This window comes from Carica papaya, chromosome 9, assembly GCF_054855325.1.
Source record: "Carica papaya isolate Zhongbai chromosome 9, ASM5485532v1, whole genome shotgun sequence".
Lineage (NCBI taxonomy): Eukaryota > Viridiplantae > Streptophyta > Magnoliopsida > Brassicales > Caricaceae > Carica > Carica papaya.
Genome location: NC_142317.1, coordinates 23,158,857 through 23,176,550, shown reverse-complemented (window position 1 = coordinate 23,176,550; position 17,694 = coordinate 23,158,857). Strand labels below are relative to the sequence as shown.

The 17,694-nt window shown below is 31.0% G+C and overlaps 1 pseudogene; it reads left to right on the top strand.

Moving 5' to 3' along the window:
- The first annotated feature begins 2,755 nt into the window (after positions 1 to 2,755).
- LOC148240200 (serine/threonine-protein kinase D6PKL3-like) lies at positions 2,756 to 8,249 on the top strand (annotated as a pseudogene).
- The last annotated feature ends 9,445 nt before the right edge of the window (positions 8,250 to 17,694 follow it).

The following is a 17,694-nucleotide window of genomic DNA, read 5'->3' as shown; positions in this document are numbered from 1 at the left end:
TAAAATTAATTTTCATTTCTTAAAAGTTATTTTAACATTTTACAATTTAATTAAATATAAATTATCAACATTTAATATTTTTTAGATAAATTTATTGTCTCTTCCTTCCCTCCCCCTATCCCCGAGATACTTGCTAGGATATTTGCCCATGATTCTGTCAGTTTTTCCCCATGTTCATCCTGTAACCATCTACTCATCAGAGTAAGATTCTGTTAGGGATTTACGCGGAGGGACTAATCCCACCTTTGTTGCATCGGTGCCACAATGGAATTGATGTGGAGTTTGCATAAAGATTTTGAATGCCCTAACCGGCCGCATAGGAAGCAGAATAAGAGCTGGCGTTCGTACTTAAAGATTTCAAATGTTGATTCCCCATTTCTCAGGCTGAGCCTCTTTCTTCTGAACATAGGCTTTTGAACATTAGTGGCCGCTTGAACCCACAAAAAACCTCCCATCCCAGCCATAGAAAACGAAGATGTGTCATAGTCCACAAAGCCCCGCAACATGTTCCAAAACTACCTAGCCATTGTCTACGATATATAACCTAGTGGGAGTGAGTGAATTTGTACCCAGAAGAGGCTCAGGTTAATGGCTACTTTCATTGGATGTTCTCCCTCCCTAAGGCGATGCAAAACCAACAAGTGGTTGTTAAAAGTCCACGGCCCTCTGTTAAGCATTCTTTCGAAATCCATTTTGCAAATAAATTTGTATAAGTAACGGCTAGAACAAAGATCTATAATATTTACTCCATCGATCAGCCTCCACGGGTCTGCCAGTATATTCTTCATTGGTTTAAACTTTATAGTCACTTCTATCAAGAATCTTCCTACCAAACAGAGGTCATACGACTCTCAGGGACAAGTTTAGTTAAGTCCCAGCTCCCATCCTCCTCCTCTGCAATCGACAATGATGTCACGCCATCCACCGTATCCATCAGTCACCTTTACATGCCAATCGACATACTATTGAGAGAAACAACAATAACTTGTCTATGGTGCAAAAAGGTCTCACTACTGGAAATAATACCTCTTGTAACCAAACAAAACAAATGGAGAAGATGGTCATCCAACACTGACTAAGTACTAGACCAAGTCATTTCCTATTTACATTTTATTTACATTTGTAAGTTTCAAAACCTAACCCTCTCACTAAAAAAGGGAGGTAATAAACTCTATTATGTGGAATGAAGTAATCATCAAGGTAGATCCCTTTTTTGTTCTAACAGTTGTTTGAATAGCCATATGTGCTCATCAATTGTCTATTTCAAGAAAAGAAAAAATTGCCTTTATGGTTCATTTGAAATGGTAATGGGCATTTGGTATTCAATTTTTGATTTATTAGAGCTTGCGACTTTCGTACCAAAAGAGTGGTTGTACAGAATAATTCTGCACATGGTGTAATAAGGGCTTTTTTGCAGCAACTATGCTGGAAGTGAAATTATAAAACTAAATCAATTTGCGAAACAATAGTGGAAGTTTGAAAATAAAGCAAGGTTTAAGTACTTGACAAGCTTGAGTTAAATTGATATCATATCTTGGTGCTTCTCAAGTGAGTTTTTGGTAGGTGTAATAAGTATATGATTCTTGTCTGGTCAATTCAAAAAATGTTCAACTATTAGGATTATTATTCATTGTATTTTTTGTATCTTTCGAATGGTGAAACTCCCCAAAATGATGGAGATTGTATAGTTTATAGCTTATATTTTTTAAGATAGTTCATAGCTTACATGTTTAACACTATGGAGATCTGGTTTGTGCATTAAATATGTTTATAACATGTTGGTGGAAACAACAGATTATGATTTGACTCACTAACCTACATGAATCATCTATTATTTAAATTTATAAGTTTGTAACTAAGAGATCTTATTTGTTTACCTTCTTTTCTTGTGGTATCTCCTGTTAATTTTTTTTTTCTTGTAGACAATATTTTATTTTGCCTTACTCTATGCACGTGAAATGCTTGCTCTAGAAGATGGATCAACTGATCTTATTCGGGCACTGAATAAATGTCTACTTGCTCATTCATACAACATCAAAGAGTATTATTGGATTGATTTGCGAAAACAGAATGAGATTTATCGTTACAAGACTTAGGAGTACTCATATGATGTAGTTAATAAGTTTAACATTTACCTAGATCTAAATTCTCCTTGGTTGGTGGAATGGACGCCTAATAAAGGCGGTTATCTAATTGAAAACTTACAGGCAGCACATATGGTTTGTTGTAAGCAGTCTGGCAACAGCTGTTCAATCACATGCCATACTTGATCTTATTGAAGTGAAATGGGCAAATTTGGTAGCAGACATGCCATTCAAGATATGTTATCCCCCTCTTGGAGGTCAGGAGTGGAAAATAATCACTGGCAGTGATTCTAAGAACACATAAGATATCTACTCTTGTATTATTTATTTATAATCTATTTCTTCATTATCTTTAACATTTCTCACTACATTTCCTTATAATATAGGCCTTAGTCTTACCACAATGGTGATTCTTGCCCAACTTTGTTATGGCAGGTTAGTTTGTTATGCTTAAATATTCTATCTGCTACTAATATTTTGTTCATTGCTCCAAAGAATCCTTTATAGAAGTTATATTTAGGCATAAGTTTCCTGAGTTGTCATGTTTGAATCTAATAGTATATGGCACCTTGTTGATGCTTTATAAACTAAAGCAATAATGAAGGAATGTTGGCACTGCGGCTTAAGATTTTAAAAATGGACTTTTTAAAGCTTACTATTGCATGCATAAAATGAAAAGACCAGAAATCACTGCTAGAGCTGTTGAAGTTGTTGAAAGACACAAATCAAGAGACAAATGCCTTAATACTATGACACGGAAAAAGGAAGGTTCATCAGGAAGCAAGCACGGTTATTCCAAGCATGGTCAATTGTTGGATACCTTGTGGCTAAGCTTCTACTTGCAGACCCAAGTGCGGCTAAAATTCTGATAATTGAAGAGGATTTTGAGCTTGTCAAAGCCTTTTCTTGCGTGATAAGTGCTAAACTCAAGAGAAAGCATGGTTACAAGAACTCCTAAAAGACTTACGTAATATAAGATTCTGAAGTTGCTTTCACACAAAGATAGGTAACTTCAATTTGTAGCTCAGCTTACCCATCTGAACAACTTAAATGTATAAAGGTAATGATAACAGTGGTTTATTTTTCATTTTATTTGGGGGTTAAAGCTTTTGAGCATTAATTCGGGTATCATAGGATCTTAATGTAAAGATGATATGTTGATTTAGGATTAGCATTAGCTTGAAACATCTTCTTGGATTGGAGATTAAACAAATTATTTCCTATTTACAGACTTTATATCGTATACATAGTACTATAGGAGTGAAAGGCATTCTTTTAAAGAGTTTACTATAAATCGAGAATACCTTTACATTATTTTAACTCAATTGTTCGATTATGACATTTTCTATATTTTGTAAATTATTTTGTATTGGTTATGGTATTTTTCTATCTCGTAAATCATCACCATGCCATTTAAATTAATGCTTGACAATAGAACTTTTTAATACAATTCCTTAGTTGATTCCAGATCAGTTGAAAAAATTCGACTCGTATGTAAGGCGTCATCTGAGAGAGTGATTAGAGAGTGATGATAAGATATTTCTTGCAAACTCATATTTTTATTTAGTATATATTTTTTGGATTACTACAGACTTGTAAGTTTTTAGTTCTTAGCATCAGCACAGAAAGGAAACTAAACATATAGCATTCAACAACCTTTGTTTCATCTGGTTCTAGCATTAGCCACAATCCTTCTCCCAAACTGTACCAAAAAAAAATATCAAAAACAAAAAAATAAATATATTTCCAACAACAATAAAAATTAACCTCATATATATGTATATATTTTTAATTTGTAACCTAAGAAATCACATAGAAATTTTAGGTTGTAGGTCAAATTACACTACTCATTGACAAAATATTTTGTAAAAATAGATTTAGTATAGTATAGTATAGTATTAGAAGTTCAAATATTTGTATATGTATCTAATTGTCCCATTTGCTTCAATTTCTAAACAAGCTTCATCATTTTTTTAAGAAATTTAATTGCTACATTTCTCCAATATTTTATAGTTTAACAATATATCACAATTTTAATATTTAAACTCTCTTATTTATGTTTTTTGAGAATTGAATTCTAATTGATCCTTCTATACATGAAGAATTATGAAATAAAATTTCATTCAATGAATTCAAGCTAAAAATATAGGTGGTTCAAAAATAAAATTAATGAATATATACGTAATTCAACATGTAAACGATTACTAGTAATTACATAAAAAGTAAAAATAGAATCAAGTGAAAAAGATAGATTTAATACTACTTTATATAAATACACTTATATACTTTTAGACATATTTAATTTAGATTGTACTTTTATGTTTTTTTATTATTTAGGGTAAAGAGGTAATTTCATAGAAAGTCAAATATGTGATTTGAGTTAGTTCTCGTCTAAAACTTAGGAATCATTTGAAGAATATGACTTCTTATAACGAATATACTTTATAATTACAACCTAATTGTGCGTTATGCATTAGGAAAACAAAAAGAAAACTTACCTTTATAATGCCTCCAGTCTAACTATTGTTTTCCTATTTCATACCTCTATAATGCCTCCAGTCTAACTATTGTTTTCCTATTTCATTTCCTTATATTTTTCCTTTTCTTTCTCCTAATTATTTTCTAACTCTTCTTATATTTATAGATCACCTAAAATTGATCAGATTGTAACACAATAACAAATGTGAGGATAAGATTATGAAGAAATTATATTGTGGTGAAGAAATTAATAGAACTAATTTTATAAAAGAAGAACTATCTTATTGTTTTCTATCTAAATATTGCATCGTAAATATAAATAATAGCATTAAAGAAAGAATGAAAAAAAAAGCCAAAAGCACCAAGAAAGAAAAAAAAATTGAAGTGTCATAATCTATTTTTAAACTTATGTAATCAAATATTTTAGAGTTTTAACATTATTTTTCATTCTAAATTATGTAATCTTTAAAAGAATTATTACAAAATTATACTTAAAAATTATCTAAAGAGAGAGAATTCAATACTTACTAGGAGTCAAAATTTAGAGATTTCTTTCTACATTAATCTTTAAAATTTAAAAATTAAAGAGATAAAAATCTTATTTTCATTATTTTGAACTTATGTAATCAAATATTTTAGAGTTTTAATATTATTTTCATTATGTTATCTACAAAAAAAACTATTATAAGATTAGACTTAAAGAATATCTAAATTTAGAAAATTGAATGCTTATTAGAAGTCAAAGTTTAAAGATTTCTTTTCTTCATTAATCTTTAAATTTTAAAATTTTGATTACTACTTAAGCAATTAAAGAGATAAAAATCTTCTTTTCAAAAAGCAAATATATAAATATATAATTATATTTAAGAAGATGTTATTAGTTTTTTCCTTAATTATTAAAAGTAAAAATATTGATTATGCCTCAATTATCAATAACTATTTTGTAATCTTTATTTGATTTAGGAATTTCGTTGCCATCTTCAATGGTTCTGATGGTTCCTCCTTCACTTAAAAAGAGGACGTTGAGCTGCAGGAGAAGAGGGAGAGGAAGAAAATTCGTAGCTAGGGTTAAACTAAGAGGAAGTTTTTGTGTGATTTCTTCAATCAAATTAATTAGCTAGCAGTGGAATCGAGAGTGGAACGAGGGAGGAATCTGTCAATCATATTAACATCGTCATTGAGAAGAAAGGTAAGTGAAATTTGACTCTCATCACTTAAGTAGAATTTATCTTCTAAATTATTTGAGATATTTTTGGGAAGAAATGAGTTGATATGGGAATAGGAAAATTTTCTTGAAATCAGATTAGAACTAGGAGTAAAAATAAAAGAAAATGGAGAGTGAGATCGAAGGATAAATAGAAGATTCGATGAAATGATGGAATTATTGTGTGGACAGCTATGAGGAGAGGACAAAAGATATATGCTAGAAACATAGGAGGAAAATTGAAAGGATGAGAACGGGAGAGGGATAGGAAATAAAAAAAGAAGGAAATAGTGCTTAACAAATCCTCTACATGATCCACTCGATGGAACAAGAGGTTTAGTGCTTAACAACTGATCTATTTTTCTCTTATTTATTTACCAATCATGTATATATGATCAATGTCGTTGATTGATTTGCATTCAATTTTTTAAAAGGATATGGTAGATCACTTTCTTGCAGCAACGTATGAAATTAAAGGAGATTCTAGTTGTGGTCATACTTATTTCTATGATTTGCTTTCCACCTTCATGGCTGAATATGAAATCACCTTATCAGACATGGATAAAGTATTGTATTTGTATATAATATATCTCGATATAGAGTTATTAACCATATTTAATTAATTGATTAGTTTTAGTTATTTGGTCTTCTTCTCTTAATTCACTGAGAAAAATTATCTGATGCAAATTTCCCTAAGATTTATGCACTTTGCATCAAGATTAAAGGAGCCTCCTCAAGGAATATAAGCAATACTAATCATCATAGCTCAAAATTTTTTAATTTGGAGTATTTGTGTGCGTCATTATTGATCTTAAAATAAATATTTAATAGTAAAAATTCTCAAGTACAATTTTTTCTAGTAAAAATTTGTACATTTTAATAGGTAAATGATATGTCACAAGATATATTGTAACACCTGGTGGCGATCTTCACATCCTCCATCAAAGGCAACCAGATAAATGCTTCAACGAAGCTACTGCGCGGTACGTACAAACAACAACATTAATTATTTGTATCTATAAATATATATTATATGATTATACAAATCGTTAATTTATTATTATGATATTCAGCACAATTAGTATCGTGATATACGTACATACATTGTCTATATAGACACGCACACACATATATATTGATAAATTGAGAAGATTACATATATATATATAGACACACACACACATTATATATTTATATAATTCCCAATTATAAGTATCTTCTTTGAAGCTTCTAACATTTCCCCTTTGCACCTTCTTAATCCTATAATATTTCTGCATAAATATATATATACATATATATATATAGATACCATCTTCATTTTCATCTTTATTAATTTAGAAAATTTTCTTTTCATATTTTAATATGGTCCCAAAATGTTAAAGTATAAGAGCCAAATTCAAATATGAAGGAATTTGGTTTACAAGTTCATGAACCTATTTATATATTAATAAATTAAATATATGATATATTTTTTCTAATCTGAGTAATATTACAAGAGATAATTATATTTCAATAGTATATTAAACATATTCTTAAATATATTAAATAGAATAAAGTATTAAAATTTTCAAGAAGCTATTCATATAACTTATCAAACTCAATTTTATATATTTCCAACTTAGTTAAATTTATTCATTTATTTATTTTTTTAAAAGATTTGTGGCCTTCTCTTTTTGCACAGGTTTTATGCATATGAAGTCACAATGGCCTTAGAATACTTACACATGATGGGGATTGTTTATCGTGATTTGAAACCTGAAAACATGTTACTAAGATTCCACAGCCACATTTCGTTGACTGACTTCGATCTCTCATGAAAAGACGATAATTCCACATCAACAATCCACATAATTTTTGATCAAAATGCATCATCAATCACAAAAACAAGAAGTTATCCAGATGATCAACCCAACTTTTTTAATTCATTATGCATTCTACCTAATTGTATCACACCTGCTGTGGCCTCATGCTTACACCCTTGTCAACACAAATAGAACAATAGTCAACCTACCACACTGCTGTGGAAATCATCATAGAGCCAATCAATATCCAATCAATGTCTTTTATTGCGATCCACGAGTACTTAGCACAAGAAATTGTGTCTGGTGAATAGTATGGAAACATGATTGATTGATGGACACTAGGGATATTCAAAATTAAAATGTTATATGGGATGAAACCATGTAAGGGAGTTGACTAGGAGTTGCCCCTGGTGAATATTGTGGTTCGAGCACTTGAGTTTCCCAAAGAAGCAATGGTTTCAGAGCCAGTAAAGGATTTGATCACACAACTATTAATAAAAGGACCCCACTAAGTAAATGGGGTCCGCAATGGGTGCAACGACAATCAAACGACACCAATTTTTTGATGGGCTTAATTGGGAATTTTTGAGATGTATAAAATCACCATTTGTTCCTTCTCCTGTATCTTGTAAGGAGTTTGTTGCATTTGATAGTACTATAGAGAGTTCAATAGATTATTAGTAGGAAGCAAGACATTTATTCTTTAATTTACATGATATATATTTTTTTATATATATCAAATTTTAATATTTAAAGAGAAGTGAGATTTAAGTAATCTATACATTGGAGCAAGAAATTTTAATGAAATTCATGTTGAAAGGTTCAATATTTATAAAAATATATAATTAAGGATTTATTGGACCATTTTGTCTAACAAATGATATAACATTTTCAATTGTTCTTAATTAATGTCTTTACTTAACTGTCTAAAAGTAATATTAATTTCTCTAATATGTTGTATAAGAGGTAGTAATACTCTTTTAAGGTATTACTTAGATAAAACCGAAATGTATTGCATCAAGGTCCTGATAATATCAAGCAGGACAACTCATTAGTCCTTATGTAGTGCTTCATTACTGCTTATAGAATTTGGGATAAACAATGTTAAAGTTCAAGTGTGTTGAGGATAAGGAAACTTTTGGCTTTTAGAGCTATTTTAAGATACCTATGAGGTTACAAGATAAATTTTCCAAAAGGTTGTGTAGGGTTTTAAAATTGTTCTCTCGTTCTAGACCTATCTTAAGATAACTATGAGATTTTGAGCATGTATTAGGTCTTAATAAAGCTCTAAAACTACGGTGTTACATCTAAATCTTAAGATTTTAGTCTTTTCCTTTTTTCTCTTAATGTTATGTTGCACTAAGATACAAATTTTTTTTCCTAAAATTTAATTTAGTATAGATTTTGTTTTACTTAGTTATATGGTAAATTTTGTACGAAGTATAAATTTTATACTTCATGAATATTTCTCTGAGTTTAGGTTTATACTTGAGGATGTTTAAGCTTTCATTTTGCATTTTGTTTCCTTTCTTAGTTGGATTCAAAAGTATAATAAGAATAATACATAGCTTAGCTGGATATGAGTAAGGACTTCTAAAAGATAGATAATTGTTCATGAACCTCCTCAGTTTTTGCTTCACCTACTTGAGCATGATGGTTTTGGTCATTTACTTGAGCATGATGGTTTTTATTGTTAAGAATAATGATTTTATCTTAAAATAAATAATGTTATATTAGGTGCTATTGTATAACTTCCATTGTATAAGTTGATTCATTATTAAAAATTGATACAACTAAATTTATAATTCTATCAAACAATAAAATAACCTAATTTGAATGAATTATTTAATATTATAATAAATAAGTGAATCGAATGATGCATATTTATTATTTAAAATATAGTATTTAACGACCAATTATGAGAATTGACACTTCAGAGAATAATGAGAGGCAATTGATGGTGACTACAATGAAATGAAACCAACACAAAAATAAAAGCTTTGGTATCTTGCAACAAAGTAGATCACATTTTCTTTAGGTTTTAAGACAAAGATGAACTATTTTATTTTTAATTGTTTTTTGGGTACTCCTTTTCGTTGATACAAAAGTTAAACAACTTTTTTTTCCAAGTAAAGAAATAGATAGGGTGGATACGAAATAGACACATGAATTCCTCTATTTGTCATTTATTATCTAGCAACATTTCAACTTTTGTGATAGTCTAAATCAATAGCTAAAAATTATATTGTCTATTGTCTAATTTTTAACTATAATAGGGCCATTTTTAAAGGAACCGGGTACATATTTTATACTTGATGAATATTTTTCTAAAGTTTGGGTTGTTACTTGAGGATGTTTAAGCTTTCATTCTGTATTTTGTTTCTTTCCTTCTTAGTTAGATTTAAAAGTTTAATCGAATAGTACATAACTTAGCTAGAGATGTAGTAAGGACTATTGAAAGATATATATTTATTCATGAGCCTAACTTTTTTGTTGACTTACTTGAGCAAAATGCTTTTTACTATTAATGGATGACGATTTTTTCTTTAAAAAAAGTAAATGTTGTAATGGATGTTATTGTATTGACTTACATTGTATAAACTAATATGGTACTAGAAAGAAATACGACTAATTTTGTAGGTCAATCAAATAATAAAGTAGAACTTAACTTGAATGAATTATTTAATCTCATACAAATGAATAAATAAAATGACGTATATTTACTGTTTAAAACATAATATTTGATGATTGATAAGGGGAATTGATGCTTTAACAAATAATGAGAGGTGATTGATGGCGATTGCAATGAGATGTAACTAATGCAAAGATAGAAGCTTTAATGCCTTATAATAGAGGAGATTAAATTTTTTTAGGTTTGAGTACATAAAGATGAACCATTTTATTTCCAGCTTCTTGTGTATTTCTTTTTATTGATATAAAAGTTAAATAATTTTTTTTTTCAATTAAAGGAATGGATAGGTTTTGCATGAAATGAACAAGTTGCTTCCTTTATTTGCTGTATATTGAGTTAGTGGCATTTTGACTTTTAGTGAGAAATCTATCAGCTACTAAAATTGTGTCGTCTATTGTCTAATTTTTAGTTGGATTTAAAAGTAACTATCATTCCACATTTTGTTTCTCTTATTCTTAATTGGATGTAAACGTGTAATTAGATAGTATATAACATAGCCAAAGATATAGTAAGGACTTCTAAAAGATATATAGTTGTTCACGAGTCTTAGTTTTTTGTTCACTTGCTTAAGCAAAATAGTTTTTGTCCATGTGTTTTTTAAAAAGGAAAAAGTAAATGTTGCATTGGATGTTATTGTACTGACGTTCATTATTTGTTGACTTATTTAGTACTAGAAAGAAATACGACTAAATTTATAGTTCAGTCAAATAATAAAGTATGGTTTAACTTCAATAGATAATTTAATCTCATACAAATGAGTGAATCAAGTAACATATATTTATTGTTTAAAATACAATATTTAATGACTGATTTGGAAAAACGATACTTCAATGAATAACGAGAGATGATGGGCGATGACTGCAATGAGATGCAACTAACAAAGAGAGAGAAGTTTTGGTGTCTTGCAACAGAGGAGATCGAATTTTCTTTAGATTTTAGAACATAAAAATAAACTATTTTATTTCGGTTTCTTTCGTACTTCTTTTTGTCCATATAAAAGTTAAATAATTTTTTTTCAAATAAAGAAATGAACAGGTTGTGCATGAAATAGATACGTGGCTTCCTCTATTTGCTGCAAATTTATGTTGCAGCATTTTGACTTTTTATGACAATATAAATTCCCTGGTAAAATTTTATTGTCTATTGTCTAATTTTTAGCAGCAATTAATTGTTCTCAAAGGTGGCAATATAATGCCTTTTATCAGTTGAAGTAATTTATTTGGAGCAAAACCATCTTTATTGTTTATACAATATTAAAATGGATTAAATTAAACTCTTGTTTTCTTTTAAAAAAAATATAAAACTATTGGCAAAATTAATCAAAATTTAGAACACAAAATTCAAAAATATGCAAGTTCATTAATGCATACAATATTGATAATGTAAACATTTAATCACTAGAAATGACCTTGATTATTGGCAATCTGTTATAAAAACTAAACTCATTATAACTCTCCACCCCTTTTGGTGAGCACTGCTCATTCAAAAAGAGAAACAATCTCCTTCCTCTCGGCAAAACAATTTTTCTCTTCTCTAATCGTTTCGGATAAGATTGATCGAAGCACACAGCTCCTCAACATGATCAACTCGATAGAATAAGAGGTTTAATGCTTAACATCTTATCTATTTTTCTCTTATCATTTTACCGATTTAACTTTATTAAGATTTAATTAAGATTTAGATGATAACAACAAATATATAATTAGAATACCACTCCCCCACACTTAATTGCGACTATGTCCCCATAGTTCGTAAAGCAAAAAAATAAAAGGCAATGACAACAAAAGAAACGAAACTTCCATAAAATTTTGATGGAGTAGCATCCACTGCAGCCTCAGTGAATTTTGCAAAAAAAAAAAAGAACCTAAAAACATATTGACAACACTAAAGGCGAACTAAGCAAGAAAATTAGTGGTAAATGAGAGAAGGGAACTAAAAGATATAATAGGTAAAGATAAACTGAAAAACAAACATAAAAAAAATGAAAATAAAAAATAAAATAAAATAAAATAAAAACAAAAGTGAGACTAACTGTCTGATGGTGGGTAGGGTGGGAGTTGGAATCCTATATGCTGAAAGAATGCCATCATATAATGCTCAGTTCACCTTCGGCGTTCTTCAATTCTTTCTTGCCCCCTATTTAGCTGCTTTAATCTTTCCTCTAAGATAGAACTTGAATTAGGGCATGCTCCTACATTAGCCTGGAGAGAGCTAGGCCCACCCCTATCCATGGGTCCCGACCACCTTGATTTTAACTTGTCTGGTGGTTTTTTAGCTGATGGCTTATCCTTATCTTCACTAGAGTTATGAATCTCCTCAAATCTGAAGTTCTTTTGTGCATTAAATTAAGGTCTCACTTCTATCAAATCTATTTTCTATTGACTCTTTCATTCTTCATGTTACTCTTTTCTCCATTCATGATACCTTGTTTTAATGCATTTTTAAGGTAATTTTCCTAAAAAACACCTTGCACGATAGAATCAAGTGTATCCATTATGAATACTCTAAGAGTCAATTTACCATCATAAACATCAATTAAAGCTCTAGTAGTTGCTAGAAATGATCTTCCTAGTATCATTAGTATCTTAAAGTCCTCTTCCATATCTAAGATCACAAAGTCTACTGGAAATATAAACTTATCAACCCTAACTAGCACATTTTCTATTATTTCAACTAGAATTTTAATAGACGTATCTGCTAATTGTAAAGTAATCTTAAGAGGCTAAGGTTTTCTCAATCCTAGCTTCTTGTAAGCATCACATGGCATCAAATTGATACTAGCTCCTAAATCACATAATGCTTTCTCAATTGAAAGATCACCTAAGTTACATGGAATAGTAAACTTACCTGGATCCTTCAACTTTTGTGGCACCTTGTTTTATAAAATAGCTAAACATTCTTCATTAAGCATCACCATGGTCACATCTTCCAACTTTCTATTATTTGAGAGAATCTCCTTTAGGAACTTTGTATAGCTAGGCATCTGTTTTAAACCTTCAACCAAAGGAATGTTAATATGTAATTGTTTAAAAATATCCAAAAACTTACCAAATTGCTTATTTTTTTGTTGTTGCTTTAATCTCCCTGAATATGCAATGTTAGAGTGTTCTCTTCCTCGATTGGGCAGCTCCTTCTCTTGATTTCTTTTTATTTTTTTTCTTCTTCTTTGTTTGGGTTGCTCTCATCTACTTGTGTTATCTTCCTTGGTTCTAACTCTACTAACTATTTTCCACTCCTCAATGCTATAGCATTCACATGCTCTCTTGGGTTGGTCTCTGTGTTGGTTGGCAAAGTTCCTTAAGCACACTCAAAAATCAACTTTGCCAAATGTCCAATTTGGTTCTCTAGACTCTTGTGGAGGCTTCATTACTTTGTAGCCTAGTGTCCATTGCTGTCATGAATTTGGCGAGCATATCCTCTATGTTTGGCCTTCGTTCAATGGGGGGCAGAGCTAGTGGGGAAGCTTGTGTCTGATTATTTTTGTTGCCACGTGGAAAATTAGGGTGATTCCTCCATCCAAGATTATAAGTATTAGAATAAAGATTCCCTTGTTGAACTTTATAATTCTGAACTTGCACTGCTTGTGTTGTCACCCTATTCATGCTGTCTATCTTCTTAGTTAAGGCCTTAATTTGTGCAGATAGAGTTGTATAGCTGTCAACACTATGCAAGCCGCTCCCATTGGTAACTATTGTTTGCCAACTTCTCAATCAATTTGTAGGCAGCCTCAGGTGTCTTGTTGTTCAGTGTTCCTCAAGCTGCTATATCAATCATTACCTTGATGTTGGTTGTGAGACCATTGTAGAATGTTTGTACTTGAAGCAGCATAGGTAGACTATAGTGAGGAACTCTCCTTAGCAAATCCCTATAGCGATCCCAAGACTCATACAAAAATTCTCCATCTATTTATGCGAAAGTGGTGATTTCATTCCTCAACCTACCTGTCTTTAAAGGTGGAAAGTACTTGGCTCAAAAAGGTGGAGCGATATCCTCCTAAGTAGTGATTGAACCAGCTGGTAACAAATTCAACCAAGCCTTATATCTATCCTTCAATGAGAAAAGAAAAATTCTCAATCTGATTGCATCATTACTCATTCCATTATGCTTGAAAGTATCACAGATTTCCAGAAAATTGGCAATGTGCTCATTAGGATCTTCAGCTGGGAACCTAAAAAATTGTACACTTTGCTGAATCATCTGGATGATGGCTGGCTTAATCTCAAAGTTGTTAGCTGCTACAGCTGACCATGTGACACTCGGTTCAATTCCAGTAAGAGATAGAATAGCATAATCCATCATTGTGAGCTCTCTTCACCCTTCTTGTTCATCAACCATTGTTGTTGTTCCTCTTCTCAACAAATTTTTGACACAAGATGGGAGAAGTCTACTTCTTGCTTGTGCTCTCAGTCTGTGGTGAGTTCTCTCGATTTATGTATCAAAAATCAATGGTTCTTTGTTTCTTCTTGTCATGCACTACAGAACCCCTTGTACATAGCTAGCAAAACAAAAAAAACAAGGTAAAAGTACCAAATTAATAAAAATTAGTCAACTTTAATATTGCTAGTATTAGTGCAACAGAGCCAAAACTTTGTTGTTATGCGAACTCACCTAGCAAGTGCACTAATTCGAACACGTACTATAGCAATAAATTTGGATATCGTCCACGAGGACTAATATAACAATTACTAGAATTACAACTAATTGATATTATTTGGCCAATGACTAAGAGAATGAGTATAAACTAAAACTTAACAACAACAACAAAAAACAATGAACTAAGATTAATTAACAATTAAGATATAATAACGGTCAAGATCTTAGAATCCACCCTAAGTTCAACTATGAATTTCCTAAATTCAACCTACAACTAGAACTTTCCTCCAATTTTGTTCAATCATGTAGTAATCTCTTCTCAATTAACAATCAAGATATAATAATAGTCAAGATCTTAGAATCCACCCTAAGTTCAACTATGAATTTTCTTAATTCAATCTACAACCAGAACTTTTTCCCAATTTCATTCAATCATGTAGTAATCTCTTTCTAAAGATCAATTACCTTACCTACTTCATTGTAACACACATATCTCTATGGATTAGTATGAATAAGTGCATTAACATTCAATCATCAAATATATAGATCATGCCTAATATCTCTAATCACATTCAATCTATTGTGCTAACTTGTTATTCTAATGAACAATCAATCTCTCAATCCACTCATTCATCATAAATCAATAAATAGGTGATCAATCTATTTATACATTAAGCCACAAGATAACACATAAGGATTGGGGAAAAAGCTTTTCATAGATTGAATTAGAAAATCACAAAGTATCCTTTAGGGTTTCATCAAATATCCCAACAGAAGAGTTTAGTTACACATCCTAATGAAAATTACAAGAATGAAATCAAGAATGACCGACAAAGAGAAGTTCTTGATGTCTGCAGCTGTCTTCCCTCCTCTCCTCTTCTAATCTCCCCTTTTCTTTTTTAGATCCTCTCTTTTTTATATCGTTCAAAACCTAATTTTCTAATCTGGCAATCCCACAACCATGTCGAATTGACACACGGCTATGTCTTCCTCGAAATTATGTCAATTTTTAGCTTTTAGACATGACACGACTTTGTCTCCTAGGCGCACAGCTGTGTCTCGTTTGTCAACAAAATAGAAACGCTACCTTCTTAACACATGGCTGTGTGTTAACCCAGTATAGGGCACACGGTCGTGTCTTTAAGGAACATGGCCATGTCTCACTCCTCCTAAGAAATAAAAATGTTGGCTCCATAACACATAGTTATGTGTTATGGCCATCTCTCCCACATCTTCATGTTTCAACCCTTTTTCACCCAAATCTTGTCCTAACCCATTCTAATTTGCTTCCAAGTTCTAAAATCATTCTTGAAAAGTGCTAAAGACAATACAGCAGCATATCTGGAAAATATTGATCAAAATCAACTCAAATAAAATAGAAAAATATCTATAAAATTCAATTATATCAATTATCTTTCCACTCAAAGGGTTATAGAGCCTATATGCTTTATATTGAGAGCAATAACCAATAAAGATTCATTTCACAGATTTTCATCTAGTTTGCTATGATTCTGTGAATCTATCAAGGAATAGGCAATACAACCAAAGATTTTTAAGTGGCTTACCTAAGGTCTCCTACCACTCAAAGCTTCATATGGTGTTTGGTTGAGAACAGCCCTTGTAGGAGATAAATTCAATAGATAGATAGCAATAACAACATTTTCAGCCCCTTTTCTTTTCGCAAGCTTTTTTCCATTTCAACAACCGTTAAGTTTTTACGTTCATCCACTTTGTTTTTTTCTGGTGTATGTGGTGTTGTCAATTCTCTGTGCAAGTCTTGTTCTTCACAAAATTGATTAAATTCATTAGATAGAAACTCCCCTCCTTTATCAGTACGCAATGCCTTTATGCTTCTTCCACTTTGCTTCTCAACGAGTGCCTTGAACTTCTTAAAGATCTCAAACGTTTCAGAGTTGAATTGGAGGAAGTAGACTTAACTCATACGGCTGTAATAGTTTGTAAACAACAAAAAATATTAACTTCCACCAAAAAATTGTGCATTCATTGGGCCACACAAGTCAGTATGTACAAGTTCAACACACTCATATGCCCTTCTAGACTTTCCTATAGGAAATGGTTTTTTACATTGTTTCCCATAAATGCACCATTTGCAAAAATTTAAGGACTCAATTTTAGGTAGCCCGAACAACATTTCCTTTTAACTCAATAATTGTAGACCTTTTACATTCAAATGTCCATATCGTAAATGCCACAATTTTGACTCTTTATTTTCTTTAACAATAAGAGCATGGTTTTTAACACTAAAAACCTCAAGTTGGAAAAGCTTATTAAGTTCCATTTAAACACCAATAATAATTCAATCAAATGTTTTATCTCTAATCACACAAGACACATCATCAAACATTATAGAATACCCACTAGCCTTAAGATGCCCAATGCTCAATAGATTTTGTGATAAAGTAGGAATAAAATAGACATTGTGAAGGAGTTTTGTGTTACCATGACCATTGCTTAATGCCACCGTGCTTTTGCCATCATCACCAAGTCTTACTTTCAACGTACATGACTCATCCAGCTCCTTGAATAGAGATTTGATCCCGGTCATATGGTTGAAACAACCATTATCCAAAAATTATATGCCACTTGAAGCTTTGGTGCCATCTTGATAGGCCATAAATAGCTCAATTTCCTCCTCATCTTCAACATAATTTGCTTGTTTTTCTCTTTCTAGCACTCTACCTTTACATCCCCGTATCGCTTGCAATAATAACATTAAATATTACATTTGTAATTTATTTGTTTTCCAATCATCTCCCTTTATTCATCTTGTCCAGCAATTCTGCCTTTACTTAGGTTACCGCTGCCTCGATAACCTCTTCT